The following is a 23,918-nucleotide window of genomic DNA, read 5'->3' on the forward strand; positions in this document are numbered from 1 at the left end:
TGCCCCAAATCTTGGTATACAATAAAAATGTGCAGTTTAAAAAAAAAATCATATGGGAATAAACTGTGAACTAAGGCAAAAAAAAATGAAAGCATATTTCTAGCTTGCAGGTAGAAACTTAATAACTTCAAGTAAAATCTAGAACATTTTGCAGGAATTACAAGTAAAACATGCATAATTAAGTTGTGTCCCACAGGGAGCCATTCACCTCAAAGTTAGTACTTGAAGAGGTGAAATAATTGCCACAAAACTATGGTAATTCTGTTGACACTGCTAAGCTTAGGAAAAAGGAAAAAAATTAAAAGACGAAGAGGAAAGGAAAGGAAAAGAAAAAAGTCAAAAAAGGAAAATAAATGAAAAGAAAATAAGAGAAAGGAAGCAAAAACCCCCAAGTCTCTGTGAAAATTTTAGGACTCATTAGATAAAAGAAACCTGTTATGTTGCTGGGGAAATCCAGTCTCTAAATTAATTTAAATAAAATTTGTTTCGGTCTGGATGTTTTCTTCCCTATACAGGTCCAGCCATCTTGAAACTGCAAAACTGCAAAACTCGCAGACATTGTTATCTAAAAAAAAAAAAAAAAAAAAAAAAAAAAAAAAGGGATGAAATTTGCTAACTTGTAGAATAAGAGGCATTTTTTTGGAAGCTACAGTTGTATTCTGTAAAAGGGAACAAAATATCTTTTTGCAGATTAAGAATATTTATGGTCATTTAGTCTGACCTCTTGCATAGCATAGGCCTTAGGGTCTCATTCAGTGATTTCTGCCACTAGTCGTTAGCGTTATTCATGTCTACTATCAACCATTAGTGTTTATAGGGTAACTTGTATTTTAATTAGAAATAAATACTGGCTGGTGAGTTTTAAAACTTATGGAAATTGTTCCTTGAAGCTTCACTTATTGTCCCTTTTTATTATTCTTAGATGTTTAGTTCTTTGATGCCACAGAGATACCTGCCTCTGTGTTGCTACTGACCTCCTCTTTCTTGTAGTCTTTTGGTAATATTGTTATTTAGTTCCCACCAATTCAGATAGTGGTGCCTAATATAGCCTACCATTTAAAATGCCAGCATATAAAAATGCCATCGCTGACTACATTATGGTGGGATTTGAAAGACTAGAGTAATATTTAGCTACTAAAACTTAGTATTTTAAAAGAGTATCTCATAAAATAGAGCATGGTAAGAGTGGATAACATTTTCTGATAGACCAAATATGTAAGAGTGCAGATCCTGCTGTTAGAAGAAAATTTGCCCAAGTTAGTGAATACACTAAATTGCTGATCCTATGAAGATAAGCTGTCCACAACTCCAGGGTGCGTAGGTCTTCATGCAATAAAAGCAGAAGCACATTGTTCTCATACCATTCTAGAATTCCTAATCTTGGCATATTGTGTTTTTCTTCGTTGTGTAAAGAACTTTTAATGGACAGATCAGGAGAATAAAAGGATAAACAAATGAAAACATGATCCACAGGCTTAGTAGCAGAATTTGAGCAGCCACAAAAGATTCTCTATGCATGCCCATATACACAACAGAGAAGGCAGTGGGTAGTAAATTCATTGAAAAAACAGTTAAAAATAAAACTCAAAGCTCCCTTGGTTAATTGCTCATATTGCCTGCTTTTGCAGTTGGCATTTTCTCAAATTAAAATTAAGTACTCTTTTCCAATGTAGACTTTTAGGACAATGAAAATATTCAGCTGTTTACAAACCTAATAAACCATTTCCAGAAATGTGACAACTAGACTGTTCTTAACTTTCAGGTGTAACATAGGAGAACAACACTAACAGTCACCATAAATTTTAAAATTTTAGGTAGATGTATAAATTCCAACAAAGTTAATGAGGCTCAGTGTCTCTGTACAGTGACACCTACAAGGTGCAGAATAAAGTTACTATATGATAGGATGAAAACCCTAAATTGCTTTACTGCTCTCCACTGAGCAATCTACAGTTATTTATTCACTGAAAAGTTATTTCACACATTCTGTAATGAGAGCAGCTGTAGTTCTTTTAAGACAAAATTGGTGAGTAGACCAAAACTCAAACCAAAACTATTTCCTCAATTAATTAGCCTGATTGGTGAGTAACAGCAGCCCTCACATGGTATGCAGCTGGTGAATAATGTATTCCAAGTGCTTTTTTTCTCCAATGACTAATTGAATCTTTGAATGACACAGTCGGATTTCATAGTCTGCATTGTTGATTTCAACAGCTGGATAAGATGAATCCCCTGGCCATACTGATCCACAAATTCTTGGAAGGCTTTAATAACTATTTGGTTGTACCGAAGGTGTAGAAAACAGCTTGAGAATGTGATAGTAATTAATAGGTTTTATTCTAATTAATAGAGAAGAACTGATTGGGAATATCAATCCCAATAGGAGGTGGGATCTAGCTAGGAAACTATGAAATGGTTACATAAATAGCCTTCAGAACAGGAAAGATGAAATGGAATAGAATTGAAACAGGAAGATAGACTGAAGATAAATGGGAATTTGCGTAAAAACTTCCCAGAAGTTATGTCACTTTGTGGAGGATAATTTAAAATGTTATGGGCAATAAACACGGCTAAGTGCATGCTTTGTACTGATCTTGAACAAAAGAAAAAAGCATTTAGAAAATGGAACCTGTCTTGTTGATACAAAAATAAGCATGGAAACGCAGAACAAAAATGTAGAAATTAAATAAACGACTAACTGCTAACTATAGTGGGGTAGCAACTGTTCTCTGGTTTTCACTAACTAGCTGGCCAAATGAGCATTATGCTCTGGATCTAGTATGGACTCTGTTGCAGTGGGAAATTGAGGCTCTATCTACACCAGCAGAGTAATCCTGGCCAGAAACATGTCCTGACACTGATGCCAGCTAACACCACACAGTTTATGTGTATCTTGCAAACTGAACTTCCAAAGCTGTGGCTGCAGGCAAATTCTTTACCAGAGAGGGCTCTAGCAAAGTTATAACTCCCCAGCTGTGATCAGGAGCGACCAGTGCTAGCTGGAATATGCCACATCCCTGCTTAGGAGACTCTCTGGCAGTTTGTGAGTGCAGAGAATTGTGTACCTGTGCTTGAGACTGGTCCTATGAATCTATAGACATAATCTGAATACATACACCGTTGGCTGCAGTGTATGGCATGAAGGTATGCAGCGGATATCAACAGTATAAAGGTTGCTGCACTAGTTTTGCAACTGAGGGGTTACGACACTTTAGTGTCGTAACTAACACCCCTTAGTTTGCAAACCAAGTCTGATACAGTGTTGTGCAGATTATTAAATTTTGCCTTTGTATTGTGTTGTTCAGTAGGAGGTTTACAAGCCAAACCAGTGCCAAACTGCATGTAGACAATTATCAGTATGAACAATAGGTGTTCCATGCCATTTAGTACCAGAGACATAGCTGTAATGTTGTAGAGGCATCTGCTTATTTATTAAAAAAAAAAAAAAAGAGCAATCTGTCATCAAGTGCTTAATGTAGCTTTTCAATAATGTCAGCATAAGATCAGATCTCATTGTTGAATGAAAAAGAATAAGTTAGAGAGGGCTTTAGCAAATTAAAGGTTTTCAGATTGAGACTGATGAGTATACTATCTGGAGGAAAGTGGTCTCATCTTCAAAGGTGGAAAGTAGCCAATTATAGATCTGCCACCTTAACTTTGACATGCAAGACAAATAAATGTTTGAAGTTGCCTATACAAAAACAAGGAAATGAATTACAGACAATATGGATTTACTAGGAATCAGTCAGTTTCTGTTTATAAAATGATGGCAGAATTGTAATCAGGAGACCAAGAAAGGTAACATACATCTTGATTTTAGTAAAGCCCTAGTGAAATGGGGCAAGACCATTAAAAAATATGTAAGCATAATAGGCAGATGTAACCGGGAATTAAAACCTGGAAGATAAGAAATAATATATTTACTCTGTTCAGTGCTTTACAATCTCAGTAGAACTCCTACTTCCAGTTTTGGGCTTCATATTTCTAGAAATACATGGGCAACTGTGAATAGCCAGGTGAGACTTAAAAAAACTACACATCAAATGTTTGTTTTACATGATCAAATGAGGAAACCTCAATAAATTAGTATGTGCAGTTCAAAAAGAAAAAAGGAAGAATGAGGAATAAATGCAGTAAACAGCTGTATATGCCTAAAGAGGTATCTCTGAGAAAGAACACAATTTTCCATTCTTTATTCCACATAACATAGGCCAAGACAGTGAAATTTAGTAGAACCAAGAAAAACTGGACAGCAGGAAAAATGACAAATCTGAATGAGCACACAGAAGTTGAAGTGAGGACAGATAGGTTACTGAGGTAAGCAAGAAATCTTCATAGGCCTTTAAAAAGTACACAACTAGGATGACTATCAAATAATGGCTTACAAACATATATTCAGGAACGTATAACCTTTTTGACAAAGTATTTACAATTGATAGATTTGTGATTTTTTTTGAAAGATCCCTGTGCATCACTTCTTTGCTTGTCAAAACAGCTCTTGCATTTTTCAACATTTTCCAATTTTCTAATGAAAACCTTTTTTTTTTTTTCCCTTTAAGAATCTTTTCTTTTCTGTGGATTTATTTTACTAGAAGAAAAAGAATAGGGTACCTCACTTTTGATTATTTCTCCATAAATGGAAGAATTTGTAATGTGTTTGGTGGAATATACTTTTCAAGCAGACATACTTAGCAGAAAGCTGATGGTTTCAGTCAAAACCAAGAATATTCCGCTTTACTTTGTAACACAGTGGGCAATAATGATGAAAACTAGCATTACATCTGTACTCTGCATGACTCAAAATTGACCTGGGATGGTGAAAACATAACTGAGTGAGATAGTGCAAGGAGTTATATGTAGTTATGTAGACTGAGGGAAACTCAGGTAGATATTTTATAACATGGCATGTTATTTGGATAATATTGAATATTGATGCTAAAATTCTGAAATTTTGCACGCTCTTTAACAAAACTGTTTTGTTGTGGTGTTTTGTTTTTCTTTGTGGTTTTTTTTTTTTCCTTTTGGTAGGGGGAGGTGGTGGTGGTTTCATTAGCTTTTTTTCTCAGCATGTGATTAATCACATATTTCTAGGAAAATGGAGTTGGCGTTTTCTAGTCAGCACTACTTTCTGGTGCTATTTTTATCCAAGTCTTGATTTCCTTTTTTTCTTTTCCTTAAAAGGCTCATTATAAGTTGTTTTGAATACCTACACTCCCAAATTGTTTTCCATCATTTTTAGGACTTTATATATATATATCTGCCAACTCATGAGCTCATGACTGCAAGATATCTTTTTGCTATAGCTGTTAAAATCAGAAATCATAGAATCATAGAATCATGGAATCATAGAATAGTTAGGGTTGGAAATAAAGCTTTCTTGACAGGATTTCTCATACAAAAAGTGAAATGTGGCTATCTTCTGACTCAGTAAACTTCTCTATCCCATGTGTTCTTCAGTCTTTACAGTTCTTCAGCCTGTGGCCCTAGTGTAGTTTCACTGCCTACACATTTGATAGCTATACAGTATTTCATGCCAGAGAAGAAATGGAAAAAAAAAAAGCTTTCTGCCCTACTTTTATGTTCTACTACTGTCACTAACTCTTACAAAACAAGCATCTTGCAGTCTGCACATAGGTCTTGTAAAGGAAAAAAATTGAGTTAACCTTTAAATATTGTAGGTAGTTGCTGCCTTCTGCTCCAGTAACACATGCTGAAGGAAACTTCCTTACAAGCTGTCCTTGAAAGTTGCACAAGAAAATGTATCTCTTAAAAAGCCAAAATAAAGAAGTACAAATACTGGAAAGATTCTATTCTTGAAAATATTATGAAATCTTCTGCACAGATGGACTGAGAGTTTAATTACAGCAACCTCTGAGTGTTGTAGACATCACTGTTCTCTCAGAGTTGGAGACACAGCAACAAAAATATCCATCAGGGGCTAGTTTGACAGATCTGTATCAGTTATGATTGCAACCAGATGCTATTTCATTTGTCACCCAAACATCCAAAAATGTTACAATATCCTTATTGCTATAGGGATATCTAATTTTAGATACTTAATGGGACATTTCAAATACAGCAGAAAAAAAAAATATACAAAGGACTAATTAATGATGTAGTTAGCTTACAATGATACTCTGAATACTTGCTTTTTGGCACATATGTGGAAACATACACACCACTGAATTCTCATTTGAGAATCCTCACTGTTGAGATGCTGCATCTCAACTGAAGAGCTCTTCCATGGTACTGTTCTAGTTAATAGTCTATGGTCATGTATACAAAGCTGCAGTATATTGCCACATTTTTTTCTGATGAAGGGCCAAGTGCTCTGTCAAAAGTGGAATAAATCATCTTATGGAGAATATGAATATAAATGAGGTAAAATTCCTTTTTATTTTTTCCTATCACATACAAAACGCTCTGTGTTTGCTATTAAAAAAAAGAAAATATAAAAAAATGGATACTAATAACATTGTTCATAATGGGAAATATCTTTCTGAAAACCACAGTTGGTGAATAACAACCTAAGTAGGCAGTACTGTGCCACAGTGGAGCAAAATAATAACTGTTGTGAAGAAAAGCACTCAGTAAATATCATTCTACTGAGTTCATGGAATAGTACATGTGTAATGTCACAGCAGGTGGCGTTTTAATTATCCTCAAAATAATATACAACACACTAACTTTTTGGCTTAATCATATGACAGTATTTATTTGTAGGTCCTACTATAAATATGTGGGTCCTACTTTTATTACAAGAGTCAGTGGGGATTTGTACCTCCTTTCAGCTTCTACTGTATCTTGCAATAATTAGGAAATGTTTAAATGGATGAATGCAGACACACTGAATTTATTCCATTAGTGCTTAGAGGTGGCTGGATGTGAGACAGCTATAGTCTAGAAGCCAGTTATTTTGATACAGCAGCGTGCATGAGCTATGTACAGTATAACAGAAATGTTGACCCACCATCGTCATTTATTCACAGGGCAACTTAAAATTGGGATGAAATGCTCAGTTTCTGAGGAAAATATGAAGACAGTTGTTTCCAGAATATTGATGAAAATTCAAATTACATTTGTTAGGTTTTGCTATTCATAACAACATAAACTGAGCAAAAGGAAGACAAACTTTGCACTGTAGATTCTACTTTAACTCTTGGCAAATTTCTTAATCTAGAAAAAACACTGAAATTTGCATGTAAATCTTGACAACATGACAAAACCAAGTCTGAGTTACTGAACAGAAGTGGGACTGAATAAGTGCTTCATGTTCAGCATGTAAGCTTGCACAAGGACCCTTTCCTGCACTTCTCAGACACTTTATTTTTAAATGTAGATGTTCTGTACAGTTTGTGATTTTTAGGCTTTGGTATTTTCATTTTTCTGTCTTTTGAAAAGGATACTAGTGGAAGGATTTGACATATTTATTACATCTCCCTTGTGTTTTATGGAGAGGACTTATATAGCCAGGTGCTTCTTGTAACCACTTTAATCATTCATTTCTAAAAAGGCAATTATAAATTCCCTAGCCATGGTAAACATTTAACCTCTCATGTCAGCGGGGCTTATCTTGTTTTCCTGAAGAGATTTTAGCTGTGAAGTGCAGATGGATTGAATTAAGTGTTTTAGCTCCCTGGAAATTATATGAGCATTCTAGCAACACCAGTCTAATCAGAACCCTATTTCCACTCCTCTGCCTTAAATAGCTGCAGTCCAGGATGTATATAGGGATGGGAAGAATTGCTTTAACAGATTTCACTACCAACTGTTCCTCAAATGTTACAGTGACATTGCTAGTGAATAGAAGGTGCTGACAATTATCTGTGGTTAATAACATCTCTCACTAGCGTCCATTCAGCTGCCAGTTAGCACAAAGCCGTATCTACATGACTTTTAAAGGGTCTGCATTAATACACCCAGCCAATCAATGATTTCTGCCTCTTCCACAAGGACACTGGTCTGTTGCCATAGCTAGATGCTGTCAACAGAAAATGACACAGGAGTCACAAAAGGTAAAATGGTGTCAATTTAATCAGAGAGCAGACAAAAGGCAGACAATGCTGCGCTGGAAAGGAGTCTAGCAAGGAGACTCAGAGGTTGGCGTAAACCACTCTCGGCAGGTCCCAGTGAAACCAGATTGAAATTCAGTGATACAAAATCCAGCAATGTGACACAGAGGATGAGAGCTGTTGTTTCCATTCAATTAAAATCAGTGACTGCTGCTGGCGTAAAATAAATTTGACAAAATACCAAGAGAATCTGTATTGTAGGTCAAACTGTTTTCCTTCTAAACTGAAAGAAAATAAAAGTGGTAAATGAGTTAGAGGAACTGTTGTCTAAATTACACAAAATAATGATAAGAAAGCCTTTCTGCAATTTCCTATTCACTGTGAAGTTAAACAAAACTCTACTAATTGAGATCACTACGATGTAAAAATTAAGCAATTTAAAATGTTTACATACTTATGAAAATGGGTTGTAAGAAGTTTAAGATTCTTCGTTTTGGAATTCATACTGTGTTGTGCACAAAATTCCTCAAAAAATTGTTTATTTTTCAAGGATTTATAGGAAAGCAACATTATATCAGTTCATGTTTGTGTGGAAAATTTAATATATGGGTTGTTATGTGGCCACATAGGGCTCTACATCCTGTCTAGTTATCCATTTGTTTAACGTGGGTGTCCTATACCATCAGGATACTGTAACCTGACTACATGTCAACTCAAAGAGTGCAGCTTTCTTCTTCCTTTCCATGAGCTTTCTTGTATGGAAGTCTTGGTTCTTAGTCAGGAATGGATCCAAATAGTGCCTGATCTGGTCTGCCTGGGTTAGGAGAATAAAACTCACATGTCAAGAGAATGAATCTCACATGTCATGTAGCCTAGATGCGGGTTTACAAACATTTAGGCTCAAGGCTTTTGTGTCTAATGTTGAGTACCAAGAAAGAATTATTATGTTTATTTTCTAGCTGATCTAAATCCAAAGGGCTATTTGATCTTCTGAAGCTGTGGACCAATTAGAGATGCTGTGTGTGTTTCCACTGAGCTTACATAAGAAATGGAAAGCTTAGTTTTTTGATAGTGGGTGGGATAACTTTGGTCCTTCATGTGTGTACATATAAAACAACCCAGTGACCAATTCTAAATATAATTGTTAGGGTTCAGAAAACTCCCCAGATTCTTCTGAGTTCTATGTAAAGTAAAATAATGAGAAGAGATTAGGAAAAAAAAAAAAATCTTTATTTGGTTGTAAATATACACTTTAAAAATTAAGATTGCAAGCTGCTCAAGTTGATATAAAAATTCATGGTCAGGTGAACAAGCTGTTTATCAATTATTGGTAATATATGAAAGCTTGTATTAATGAACTCTGACTAATCTCTCTGTTAGACTTTCCTGGTCTCTTTTACCCTTTATTTGTTTAGGTATAGCAAGGATTTTTTAGTATTTGTCAAGAGTTTTACCTATGTATGGTTTTTCTTGACCTACATAATATGACTAGAATGACATTGGGTATTCTGAAGACCTTTCTGGTCATCTGCTTATTATTTCTGCATGTAAGCTACTTCAAAATAAATGAAAGCATCTGTAATCAAAATGCCTTTGTAAGATGGAAAGTGACGAGGGCAGGTGCTGGTCTGATACTAGCTCTGCAGTAATAAGGTGTCCTACTGTGAAAAACAGCTGGACTGTGATTTATGAATGAGGATTCGTTAAAAAAAACATTAGTATAAACTTGCATGGACAATTAATCTGGTGGGAAGCCACCTAAACTTGGATCCAGTGTCAGACAGACCGCTGCTTTTCTGAAAGAGCATGGTTACTCTCCTTGGTAAGGGAGTAATGTGTGCTGTAAGCAGATACAAGTAAGTATAGAGTGACACAAGTTGAAGATATAACTGCCTAAACCTAATGAATTGTTCAAAACAGGTTTTGGCACTATCTATCCTAACATCAGGTACCTGAAGTTACCATGAACTAGGTGTCTATACATCCTGTAAAACAGATGGCAAAAAAATATCTCTAGGAGGGCGAACACCATTCTAAAAGTTTGGATGGGGTCATTTGTGCCTTGGAAGCACTTGTTTTTCTCTACTGACAGACATTTTGTTTTTTAGCCTAAGCTCCTTATTTTCAGGAGCTTTAAAGTCAGATAACATGAAATGGAAGCCTAATTTAATTATCTTAATTTCTGAACAGCATCAAGGTTTATAGGAAGGTGTGTTTTTTAAAAAGCCGCTTCAGTGATCTTTAACACTGTAACATACCAGAAAATACATTTGGAAATTAGAGTCATGGTGATGAAAACATTACTGAGAGTAAGAAAAAGAAAATTTGTAGAAAGATTTTCCATCTTCCAGTGTACAATCATTTGATTTCATATGTGACGGATTTTTTTTACGTTATCTATTTTAAGCAGTATCTTTTCTATGGAGTATGATTCAAATTGATTTGGGTAATATTACTTTCACTGGATCTGAGAAGCAAGAAAAAATCTTCCATATTGATTTTTAATGCAAATCGATTTACATAAATAGGGAATTAATTTTACTACGTAATAACACACGTGATAAACAAATGCATTGTGGTTTTAGTGGCTTATATGTAACATATAAAATTAAAAATTTTGCACCCTATTTTAATCTTTCTGACCAGTAATTGCCTTTTAATATCTCTTTGCCTGTTATTCGCAGAGAAGGAAACAAGATTTTGCATGACATTTGACATTACAGTACACATACTGGCCCAGAATGTTTAATGCAGAACTAGGCTTTTGCATTTGCTTGTATTGTTTCTTTGTTTCCTAGAGATTATTTCATTTTACATTACACTGCACAAACAGCAGCTACTAATGAAGCATAAATTTACATTATATAATTTATATTTATGTTTATGTTCTCTGTATTTTTATATCTAATATAAATTTGTATTATAATGGGCATAAAGAGCTAGAGAAAACATGACACATTTCTTTACTAGAATACATGATTTCCAATATATCTGACTTTTTATTGGACTATGCCTAGTGATTATTTTTGAATAGACAATTGATATTTGATTTTTAAATCACACAATAACAGGTTGATATTAATATGGATATACCACTGGAACAGTAGATGCTGAATAAATTTATGAACCTCCAGGGCACTGCTCAGCCATGTAACCCATGTTATAGATCCCTTTTTATAAAGAATGATGGGAAGTGTTTCAGTTTTTCTGAAGTAAAGCATTACTGGGGTATAGACAGACATTTCTTCCAAAATAAATGCAGTGAAGCCATCTAAACAAATTAGGGCACGCTTTTTATTTGTGCCTGAGAAATAACAACTAGACCCCTTTGGAAAAAAGCACAATGCTAATAGTTTCAGTATAATAAAAATATTGAAGCTAGAGTTACAAGAAATGAGCTTCCAGAGCCTAACTTAATTCCTGAATTTGCAAATGAGTGGAGTCACTGAAAATGTGATACGACAACCAGCTTACCATACGACAGTTCAAAGCTTGAGACAGTCTGATTTCTATTTATCTATATTACAAAGTGACTAGCACTGGAGTTTTTTAAATGTGTGAGACATTTTATTCATAACTCTGCAAGCAGAATTCTTTAACATTAGTAAAGGTAGAATAGAAAAAAAAGTCACAAATATTTAAAAAACCAATTTAAGTTTAAATGGCAGTTATATACAAAGCAGTAAACATATTAAAAATTGTACAAATCTCCTTCTAATTATTTTGTGATGGCTTTTATTGGGTTTTTGTTGGGAGTGTGCATGTGTGTGTGTGTATGTGAGAATGGATCCCAAATGTATCCACTGTGAGCACTGTCCTGTTTTTGTCATGAGTCTGGATTCAAGACTTTGTTCAGACAGCATTTTTTCTGCTCTTGTGTTAGAAGTTAAAGATACGTTGAGTATATCCTGAAAATTCCTACTTCTCTTCTTGAATTTTTAGGGGAGTCTAGATGATTAGTTCATATGGGTATCTACCTAGCAGTTGTTTAAAGTTATTAAGGTTAATCCCATCCTATGCATATGTTTGAGAAGTTACACTTGGTTTCAATGCATATGTCAGCAAAATCTTGCATATGGAGCTCCAGTAGAGGGCCACAGAAATTCTGTGATTGACTTCTAAACTTCTTTATACTATATTATTCTTGCTTTATTTGCACTATGTTGAAATCCACAGGATGGCATTTGTCACCTTTTCAGAGTAAAGCATTAACTACGTTATTTTTTCATATAGGTTGGACATTCAACACCTTAAGAGAACGCATTCTGATCTAGTTACCAATATGATCCTTTCATAGAATTTTTGTTGATTCTAGGATTTTTGACCAGAAAAGTGTATTGCTACGTCAGAAAAAGACATTTCAAAACCAATAATAGATGACATATTTGGCTATTTTCAGAAGAATATCTGCCCATTATTGATGTAGTAAAAGGTTTTCCCTTTGAATTGATTTGTTTCTCAGCTTCACTGATGCCATACAGGGAAAGAGAATAATATGCAGGCATGCTTAAGTGATAAAGCATCAAACTTTAAAATACAAGAGGACTAGGACAACCCAGCTACTTACTACAAACCACTTCTCTATGGCTGTGCTAGATAGTTTGTGCTCATTCTTGAATCTGCAGAACTAAAGAGACACACGAGAGTTCAGCAGGTGTTTCTGATAGTTGTACAGCTCAGATACACTGTGCTGGTATCCCTAGTTACGTCTAAGCCTATTTTATAGCTATTTTGTAATTCTAGTATTAAACCTTATAAATTACAATTTTCTGTAACTTCATTCAGTGAAAAATGTCATTTAACTAGATACAGTTGTAATTAACTTTCTATTTGATCAAAGAGGGATGTAATTTAGTACAGGACTGCAACTGAATATCCAGGCTGGATAAACCCTTGAGTAACTAATTGATCTCATACCTGACCCTGTTTTCAGCCAGAGACTCTTGAGGTCCTTCCAGCATAAACTGTCATACAATCCTATTGACTTATGATCACTGCAGTACATTTTTATTCCTCCTCGTTCCAAGATTTACATAGGATTTCTAGCGTTCACTGTATACTTTTTCATAAGATACATACACCTTGTTCTGCCTCTGCAATGTAAACTGTATCAGACATATAAAGAGAATCATCACTGAAATGTACAAATCTGCAATTTTGAACTATATTTTCTACATGACAAACAATCAGGTATTTTCCTTCTCAGGAAACTATCCTATATTCTATTCTTGCATTTAATTTTCCACACTTTTGAGAGCTCTTGTACAGTAGTTGCCTCAGGGAAGGTAAGAGTTTGAGAATGTTATAGCAAAAGTGAAGGACAATTACAGAGAACTGTAAGTTAAGAATTATTCCACAATGCACCTTGAAATCTTTACAGGAATGAAAATGTAAGAATTCAGGGGAATAAAAGAAGGTCAGACTGAGGACTGTGTGAGGATTCTTTACCCGTACAAGGGAGAAACAGGTCCTGAAACAACGTGGAGGACAACAGCATTGTTTTAAAGGGGCAAAAAGAATATTGTTGAAGACAACATAAGCATCTCTAATTCTAGAGAATCTGTGTGTGGAAAGAGGAGCGGAGCTGAACCATGAGAGACAGAAGGGCTTAACTCAGTTTAGATGGAAGAAAAGAGCTAATTAAACCACATAATTTTATGTTGACTTTAAAAATGTTGTTTCTGCTGTGTTGATATTCTCTTTATTTGTGTTTATAATGTCTAAAAAAGAGGAAAAGAAGTTTGAAACTGGTGACAGTGCGTTCAATGCAAAAGAAACACTTCTGCCAGTTAAGTGGTTTTCAGATACCAGTGCTGGCTTTGGGCCATTCATCTCTTTGAGTGGATTGCCTGCGTACCTTCCACTTGTACTGCTGATCCAAAATGAGTGAATGAATGTGCAGCAGGCACATCTTTATACTGGCTCCCTGATACTGCAGAATATTGCATTTTGCCACTGATTTTTTCCCCACTGGGGTCAGGGCGGTACCATTTTTAAACTGTTGACTGACATCTAGTGCAATTTATGAGAAGCAGTTGACTTCTGTTCTTTGTGATGACGATGTACAAAAAGTACTTGAGTCAGGATCTAGTACTTCCATATATCCATACCCTTCTCCTTTCACCAGAAAATCAGGTGATTTTTACACCCAGCTTTTGTTTTACAGGAATATTGTAATTAGCTTCTATTTTTCCAAGTGCTTGAAGGAATAGATTGTCTCTCTAAAACAAGGTTTAACAGCATCTCAGACTTGAAAGAGATAATCAGGTTACTTGATCACATATAGCAGGGACCTCCCATCAAGCTATCTTACATTTTACAGGCACAAAAAGGGGAAAAACAACAGTTTCCCCAGGATGCTTACTCTGGTTTCAGATACCGGATGTAAACAAAGAGTTTTTAGACTCTATGTATCTATTTTAAGACTGTAGTCATCCCAAGCTATTTATACAGTCATTGAAAAACTGTGGCATATTCTTACAAGAGATTTAGGCCACTGCTGACCATCATTTCTGACAGAGTTTTCCTCTTTCTCTCTGGGCAAAACCATGACTTAGGTTCTAATTTAAAGTATTTCTCCAGTCACACAGAAGGAATCTGGATACAAACATGAAGTGTCTTCTTCAAAAGCCAGCTATCAAGAAAGAAGAAATATTAAAAAGTAAATTTTGGCTTACTTCTTATAAATTCCTCTTATCTCATATAATCATTAGAATGGTTTAGACTTTAATGGCCTCTTTGTCCTGAGATATTCCTGTAAACAGGTTGCAACTTCTGTCAAAGCTTGTTGCTTTGTACTAAATTTGCATAAGTAAATGTAATTTAAAAGCACATTCAGAGACAGAACATTACCATCTCTGGATTCCCTGAGAAACATTTCTATCTTTGATACTATTAAACTGTGGATTCATACTGTTCTCTCCATATGTTCCCCTGCCAGGTCCCTCTCCCAGTTTCCCTATGCCTTTGATCTAGAAGTGCAGATATAGATTAGTTTATGGGCTTGTCCTGAACTCTGTCTTCAAATGAAGATGTATTGGATTTGCATGGCAAGGTTTTGGTAGCGGGAGGGGCTAAAGGGATGAGTTCTGTAAGAAGCTTCCAGAAGCTTCCCCTTCCAACTGCAGCCAAAGAGAGGAGTGAGAATATGTGAGAGAAACAGCTTTGCAGACGCCAGGGTCATTGAAGGAGGAGAAGATGCTATAGATGCCAAAGCAGATTCCCCTGCAGCCTGTGGTGCCGATCATGGTGAGGCAGCTGTGCCCCTGCAGCCCATGGAGGCTCACGGAGGAGACACCAGCCTGCAGCCTGTGGAGACCTTACACTGGAGCAGAGGATGCCCGAAGGAGTCTGTGACCCTGTGGGAAGTCTGCACTGGAGCAGGCTCCTGGCAGGACCTGTGGCTCCATGGAGAGAGGAGCCCACACTGGAGCAGGTTTGCTGCAGAATTTGTGACCCCACAAGGGACCAACACTGGAGCAGTCTGTTCCTGGGGGACTGCACCCACGGAAGGGAACCACACTGGAGGAGTTCATGAAGAACTGCAGCCTGTAGGAAGGACTCATGTTGGAGAAGTTCATGGAGGACTGCCTCCTGCAGGAGGGACCCCACCCTGGAGAAGAGTGTAAGGAGTCTTTCTGAGAAGAGGAAGGAGTGGCAGAATAACAACTTCCTTAAGCTTTCTTCCACCTTCCATTTTTATTTGCAACGTACTAAGTGGTATTAAACTCTTGCTGTATGGTGGTAATTGTTATTTGTGAGGAAGCCACTCTTGGATAGATGGAGAAACAGCACAGACTCTTTAAGAAAATGTTTTGAAGAATCATATCTACTATAAGGGAAGCAAATTTTAGCCCTGTTGAAGAAAGCAGTTTTGTGCTTAAGGTTGTATATTGAATGAAGCATTGAAAGAGCTGTGAAAGATCTTTCTCATTTCCCACTACCGTGCGTGCATGGTCAAAATCAGTCAAGCTAAGAAAATACAGGGATAATGAGAAACTAAGCATCTGTTTACATTCCCAAGCGGCTGTATTTGTTCAGATGTGATAGTTCCTCTGTATCTTTAGAGGTTAAAAGAAGGATTTCACCTGATGTCCTGGATGGAGGATTATTGATCCAGAAGAAAGTAAAAATAAGAAAGATAGCAAAACAACCTTCCTTCCCAGAGAGACAAAAACTATAAAATTGGATTTTATTTTTTTTTATTTCTAAAGCTCTCCATCCAAAACAAGGAAAAATCCCAACAAACCAAGAACAACAACAACAGAACAAAACCAAAAAACCCAAAACCCAAAACAAATGTCAATGACCAACAAAGAACAAAACACAAAAGAAAAACAAAACAGGCAAAAAGCTGGTATATGTAAGAAGAAGTTGTCAGTACATAAGATAGATCCTGTCCTGTCAATGTACATTTTTTTTTCTGGGCAGATAAATAAACTGACAGGTACTTACAAACTTCTATGTGCATAGATAAAACAAAAGCTTGCTATTTTAAAGGAATAAAGGGGTTGGAGCTTTTTCATGGTAAGGGAGTATCTTATTTCTATTTTAAAGATAGAAGCATTCTTAAAAAAAAAACCAGCAAAACAACAAAACAACAAAAAAGAAACACCAAAAAAAGCTAAAAAAGGTCAGAATTTACTGATTATTCTTTTTTTAAACAAAAGTGTAATCAGAATATCCTGGTAGGTTATTTAAGTACTCTTACATTCACAGGCTATTCCTCCAACTACTAATCAAATATATGGAGAACTAGCACCTGAACTTGAATGAATACAATTACATATTTTAACTAAATACCTAAATACCTCCTGTATTTATTCCAGTATGCGTTATTTGTTGTGAACTTTCTAAATGCTGAGGTAAAAGCTTCTGCTGCTTATGTTGTTTTTACAAAGCCATTTGTTAACCACTTCATGTCATATCAGTGATTATCATTGAAGACTATGCTGAAACTTACTGACATAATTTGTGAATAAGAGTAAAGAAGTGAGAAGAATTTGTACTTGTTTCTATGTCAGCATTAGGTGGAGGTGGGCAAACAATATTTATATTAGAACATAATACTCAGAACATCTAAGTTGGCATATAACTGCTTCAGTCAGATAACAGAGATGCATCTACTATGTCAGGCACATAGTACAGAGGGACAGTTTTTATTCTTTCACTGGCCAGTCATCTTCTGCTATTTGGTCCAGATCAATGCATTGCTTGGCTTTTAAAACAACTGAACTCCTCAGTTTTCAGAAGTCTTTAATTTAATCACTTTTTTTTCAACTTACTGAAAAAAGTGGATGGTGACGTATGTCTATTCTATACAGGTGTACAGGAGCTATTACAGTATGCATTTGTTACAGAGTTTTGGTAATTGAAACATAAAGGGCAGATAAGGAACATCAAAAGCACCTTTCCAGTGACTAAATTAATCCATGTTATTCAGAGTACAAACACAGTGCTAGTGCTTCCTTTAAGAAATCTGGCTTTCTAGTTCAGTTAAACATCAGACACCCCTACACATGCAAAGTGCCTTCATAATAAACAAAATATGCCACTCAATTTTATGTGTTCTGCATGTTATGGAAACTTCCTGTAAAAGCTTGGGTGATGCTTCCTGGAAGACTGAAAAATTTCGCAAATAATATGAAGTCTTTGTTCCTTTCTCATTGTGAGATGTGTTATCTAAGACAACAGCTGTTGCATCTCATTATGAGTCTCTCTCTAAAGGTAATAACCCTTTATTTATGCATGATACCTATTCTGAGGTGTGACATATACCACCATTCCTTCTAGTACTTAGGGTCAAGAAGGGTGTATTAATGACAGTATTTCCATTCTTGTCACTGTAGTTCTGAAAGTCCTTGTGTTTGGGTTTTTGGCTGGGATAGTTAATTTTCTTCTTAGTAGCTGATGTAGTGCTGTGTTTTGGCTTCAGTCTTCCAACAGTGCTGGTAACACACTGATGTTTTAGCTGTTCTCAGTAGCACTTATCCTGATCAAGGACTTTTCAGTCTCTCCTGTTCTGCCAGTGAGGGAGAGCACAAGAAGCTAGGAGAAAGCAGAGAAAGGACACCTAACCCAAACTAGTCAAAGGGGTATTTCATGCCACAGCACATCATGCCTAGTACGGAAACTGGGGGGAGTTTGTTGGGAGCCAGTGAACACTGTTCAGGGACAGGCTGGGCATCAGTTAGTGAGTGGTAAGTAACTGTACTGTGCATCAGTTGTGTTTCTTGAGTTTTATTTCTCTCACTTTTTTCCTATAATTATTATTTCTACTATATTTTACTTTATTTCAGTTATTAAACTGTTCTTATCTCAACTAGTGGGTTTTAACCTCATTCTAGTTCTCCTCTCCATCCCACCAGGGAGGAGGGAGTGAGTAAGTGGCTGTATGGTACTTAGCTGCCAGCTGGGGTTCAACCACAACAAGCACATAATTTTGTTCAGAGTTAAATTCTTTCCAATCACATTTAAACAACCCACTCCCACCCCCACAAGCCTTCACCCTTTCTTTTCATCAGTTAACTGTCATCTAAGAGAGGTATAATTAGCAGAGAGATATGAAGACAATATACAGCATGGAGAATAATATGCTTAAGCATAAACAGAATTTGTGCCACATCTGATATTTAGCCACCATATATGGAGATTGTATTACTGGATTAGCTGTACTGTAGAATGATAAACTTATTTCATAACATGAGGTGAGCGGGATAAGAAAAGATCATTGTTGTAGTCCTCTAGGGATGCCTTAGCCTAGGTAAATTGCTGTAGGACTGACAGGGTATTGTGGTTTAACCCCAGTCAGCAACAAAGTACTATGCTGCCACTCACTCACTCCCTCCTCCTCCAGTAGGATGAAAGGAAGGGAAAGGAGAATTTAAAATAAAAGCAATAGTTTTTTTTCTTTCTAGCCAGAAAAGGGGATCATGCAGTTGAAACAGAATTCTATTTGTTGTCTGTTTCTTTTTCTCTAAACATCCTTACTGGATACTATCAAAAGTAAAATTTGGGTTGGACTGCAGTTTACAGCTGCAGTATGGATGCTCATGTTTTCTTATCTGGGTTTGTTTAGACAAGAGAATATCTGGTTCTATGAAAGATTTTATGTGGAATCTAGGTACAATGATACGATGTTTGCAAAATGCAAATAACCTACATACCTGGTTTTTGGCCTCTTCCACTCCTCCCCTTGCCCGTTCACAATCAGTGAAAAGAAGGAAGTAAGGAGAGCAGAAAGGCATTGACAGTGGCTTCATAATTAAGGCCAGTCTTGAATTTAAAGCAGGAATTTAACTATTATGTTTGAAGTACACCATATACTCGCTGTTTACAACCAGCATTTACTATTTGAGATTTTGAGTATGGATAGAGTGTTCTTAAAATTGATGAATAAATCTGTTTCTTAGTATATGATGTAATTTGAAAGTAATTTTTAAAATGTTGTACTTTCTACCGTAATTTTTCACAGATCTTCTAAATAATAGTTTTCCAGACCTACTGCTTGTCAAAATCTCATTGCACGTTGGTGCACAGGCAAGACCTGTTATCTGAATACTTACTTAAGGATTTTTTCACCCCTAGTTTTAGACATAAATGATATCAGTGACATGGAAGACTTTTTTTTTTTTTTTTTTTTTCAAAATGGCACTTACTTTCATTTTTGGACTCCAGAATAATGCTATTTTTGGGGAGATGAGTAGGCATAATTTTATTAACTTTAAAATTGTTACTGAATATGCTACTTCCTACTCTCTTCTTTCAGAGACCTTCCCTGATTCTACTTTTTTGATATATTGGGGAACTCTACTTAGTACATCTTTTTTCTGTCCTTAAAGCAGAAGAGCAAAGCAGAAGAGGAAGAATTATATACCCCCAGGTTTTAATTTAACTACCTTAGATGTTCATTATCCAGGACTTGGAAGCCTAGAACCTTTATCCTGTTGATTTCAAAGATTCCAGAATTTTAACAACTTCAAGCTTTTGCATAAATAAGTAGAAATGTGAAAACTCTCTTCCAGTCAGAAGTTTAAAAATAACTGATTTGGTTTTATAGAGCATCAAAACTAGCAATGTCAGTCTGTGAGCTCATTTCAAGTTTCTTCTGACAAAAGCACCAAGGTTAACCAAGTAGGGTATTTCAGTAGAACTGTCCACCTAATTAATTGGTTTCTTGGTTCAGGTTATTGTAGATAATACAGTGGACCACACAAGCATTTTCATGTGAGTTTTCAGAGTAAGGTAGTTAGAAACATTAGCTCTTTTGTCTGGGGTTATCAGCGGTCGTGTTCCATTCAGTTGCGTATAGAGTAACTCTCTGTTGAGAGATACTGCAGAGTAGCTTTCCAGAATCAATAAGGATACCTCATGTCATTCCCATTTTTTACTGTAGATACACTCTTTAGGTCTTTGGCATACTGAGAATTTAGTAAACTTGAAAAAAAAAAAAAGTGTTATTTGGAAGTCTTGTGGGATGTGATTTCCATATATCATTAGTTTTCAACACGTTTTCAACACTGTTATCATCTGTGATGCTGATGCTACTCATTTTCATATCAAAAGTGTTAATTAAAATTATAACAACTTGGTGGAAAGGTTTAATATTATAAAATGTTATTAATAATTTCTTCATTACATCTAAAACAATCTCAGATTCATTACTCTTCCTTTTCTTCTTGTATGTCTACAAATTAATCTTTCAAGTTAATTTAGTGCATTTATTCATAAAAAGCTTTCAATTAAATGTTCTAATAAAATTATTGAGTTGTACATTTTTTTGTAATTTGACAAAACTGGAGGTATATCTTAATGATGCTTATATATGATCTTTTTTTTTTTTTTTCTAGCCTTACATTAGTTTTCTACATCTGTCTTCTTTAGAGATGCTTTGTAATAGGCTGGAAATCCTCTATAGTTAACAGTAATACTGTTTTATGTAACCTAGTTAATATTGAAAACTATAATGAATTAAGCAACTTTCATGGATAAAAGATTGTTTGAATTAAAGACCAAGGAATCTCCTTCAGCAGTGTGAAGCCTGGTTAAAATACAGGCAGTCCTGTAACACTTAAAAGACACTACCAAATCTAGCCTTCATCAAGAAACTGGGGAAAATCATCTCCCTAAAATATAAATATGCACATTTATATGCATGCGTGTCATGCACATAAAGTTTTCACTTGTAAGCATAGTGCCCACATAAAACAAGAAAAAAAAAAACAAACCAAACAGCAAACTCCAGAACAGGAAAAGGAGCAAGGAATAATGCACTGAATTTTGAAAATCCAAAATTAATAAACAAAGCCAACATGTGTGTGCGGTGCGTGTCTGTGTATGTTTTCAAGTGAGACTCATCTTTAGCACTGCCATAGCACAGCCAGGTTCCATGCAGAGAGTGAGAATGCAGTGATGCAAATTTCTTTTCATAGTCAGTTTTGACTTTCTCCTTCAGTTGTTTGTTAGTTGTAGATACAAACATAGGAAAGCATAGAGCTTAGAAAAGACTTTTTTATATGTCCAGCAGAAGTATTGCTTGTATTTTGTAGGAACATTGCCACCCAACTCAGTTAAGGAAGTTTTGTCTTTTAGTGCTTACTAGACTTTCATAGCAGGTTGTTACATACTCCAGGCTCTGAAACAGCCAGCTCTTCACTTCCATAAAGCAACATCTAAGCTCCAGAAAGAATCCATTGTCTGTAGAATCCTAAATACAGTCCTCACACAGAGGAAGCACTCTCATCTCACACTGCCTGATAAGAACATTATAAGAACATCATCTGTTCCTCTGGCAGAGGTGGTTCATATCTTTAGCACAGTCCTATAGAACTGTGATAATTGAGGTCTCCCAGCCTGGTCACAGTCTGTGTCATTCTTCTGCAGTTTGTTAGTCAGTGGGAATAGTACAGCAGCATTGCACCAAAAGTCAAATTGTAACAAAACGAACGGAAGTATCACTCAGGAAATGTGTTGGATGTTTTGTTCATCTACTTATTTCTCCTTGCTTGCTAATAATCGTTGTCAGAGATTTATTTCACCTTCCTTCTAACCTTTTTCCACTTTAGCTTGTTAAGACTTTTTTCTTCATTTACAAAATACACTGGTTTGTGGAGGTCAGAAGCTTCATGGAAAGTACTAGTTATGATAAAACTTTCTACGCTTCAGGGTGAAATTATTAATTATAGAAGACCACTCCACAGAATAGCCACAGGCTTAGAGTTTCAGTTAATCATCTCAAGAGTGAGAAAATTTAAAAGTCTATACTGTTATTTAAAGTGAGAATTCAGTTTGGCTCTTCCTGAAGTCAAGCAAGTACCCTACATGCCTCCATGTCTCTAAGGAAATGTTTGCTTTATGATTGATTTCTGTTTAACGTTTGTAGAAAATGAAAATAAATTTCAACCACTTGGCATTATATATAGAATCATAGAATCATAGAATAGTTAGGGTTGGAAAGGACCTCAAGATCATCTAGTTCCAGCCGCCCCTGCCATGGGCAGGGACACCTCACACTAAACCATATAATCATAGAATCATAGAATAGTTAGGGTTGGAAAGGACCTCAAGATCATCTAGTTCCAACCCCCCTGCCATGGACAGGGACACCTCACACTAAACCATCCCACACAAGGCTTCATCCAACCTGGCCTTGAACACTGCCAGGGATGGAGCACTCACAACCTCCCTGGGCAACCCATTCCAGTATCTCACCACCCTAACAGGAAAGAATTTCCTCCTTATATCCAATTTAATCTTCCCCTGTTTAAGTTTTATCCCGTTACCCCTTGTCCTGTCACTACAGTCCCTGACGAAGAGTCCCTCCCCAGCATCCTTATAGGCCCCCTTCACATAATGGAAGGCTGCTATTAGGTCTCCACACAGCCTTCTCTTCTCCAGGCTGAACAGCCCCAACTTCCTCAGCCTATCTTCATATGGGAGGTGCTCCAGTCCCCTGATCGTCCTTGTGACCCTCCTCGGGACTTGTTCCAGCAGTTCCATGTCCTTTTTATGTTGAGGACACCAGAACTGCACACAATACTCCAGGTGAGGTCTCACAAGAGCAGAGTAGAGGGGCAGGATCACCTCCTTCGACCTGCTGGTCACACTCCTTTTGATGCAGCCCAGGATACGCTTGGCTTTCTGGGCTGCGAGCGCACACTGCCGGCTCATGCTCATTTTCTCATCGACCAGCACCCCCAAGCCCTTTTCTGCAGGGCCGCTCTGAATCTCTTCTTTGCCCAGTCTGTAGCTGTGCCTAGGATTGCTCCAACCCAGGTGTAGGACCTTGCACTTGTCGTGGTTGAACTTCATAAGGTTGGCATCAGCCCACCTCACAAGCGTGTCAAGGTCCCTGTGGATGGCATCCCTTCCTTCCAGCATATCAACCGAACCACACAGCTTGGTGACATAGGCAAACTTGCTGAGGGCGCACTCAATCCCACTGTCCATGTCACTGACAAAGATGTTAAACAAGACCGGTCCCAACACTGATCCCTGAGGGACACCACTCGTTACTGGTCTCCAGCTGGACACTGAGCCATTGACCACAACTCTTTGTGTGCGGCCATCCAGCCAGTTCTTTATCCACCGAGTGGTCCATCCATCAAATTGAGGTCTCTCCAATTAAGAGAGAAGGATGTCGCGTGGGACAGTGTCGAATGCTTTGCACAAGTCCAGGTAGATGACATCAACTGCTCTACCCTTGTCAATCAGTTCTGTAGCCCCATCATAGAAGGCCACCAAATTGGTCAGGCGGGATTTCCCCTTAGTGAAGCCATGCTGGCTGTCACCAAGCACCTTGTTGTTTTTCATGTGCCTTAGCATGCCTTCCAGGAGAATGTGCTCCAAGATTTTACCAGGCACAGAGGTGAGACTGACTGGTCTGTAATTCCCCGGGTCTTCCATTTT

This window comes from Lathamus discolor, chromosome 4, assembly GCF_037157495.1.
Source record: "Lathamus discolor isolate bLatDis1 chromosome 4, bLatDis1.hap1, whole genome shotgun sequence".
Classification (NCBI taxonomy): domain Eukaryota; kingdom Metazoa; phylum Chordata; class Aves; order Psittaciformes; family Psittacidae; genus Lathamus; species Lathamus discolor.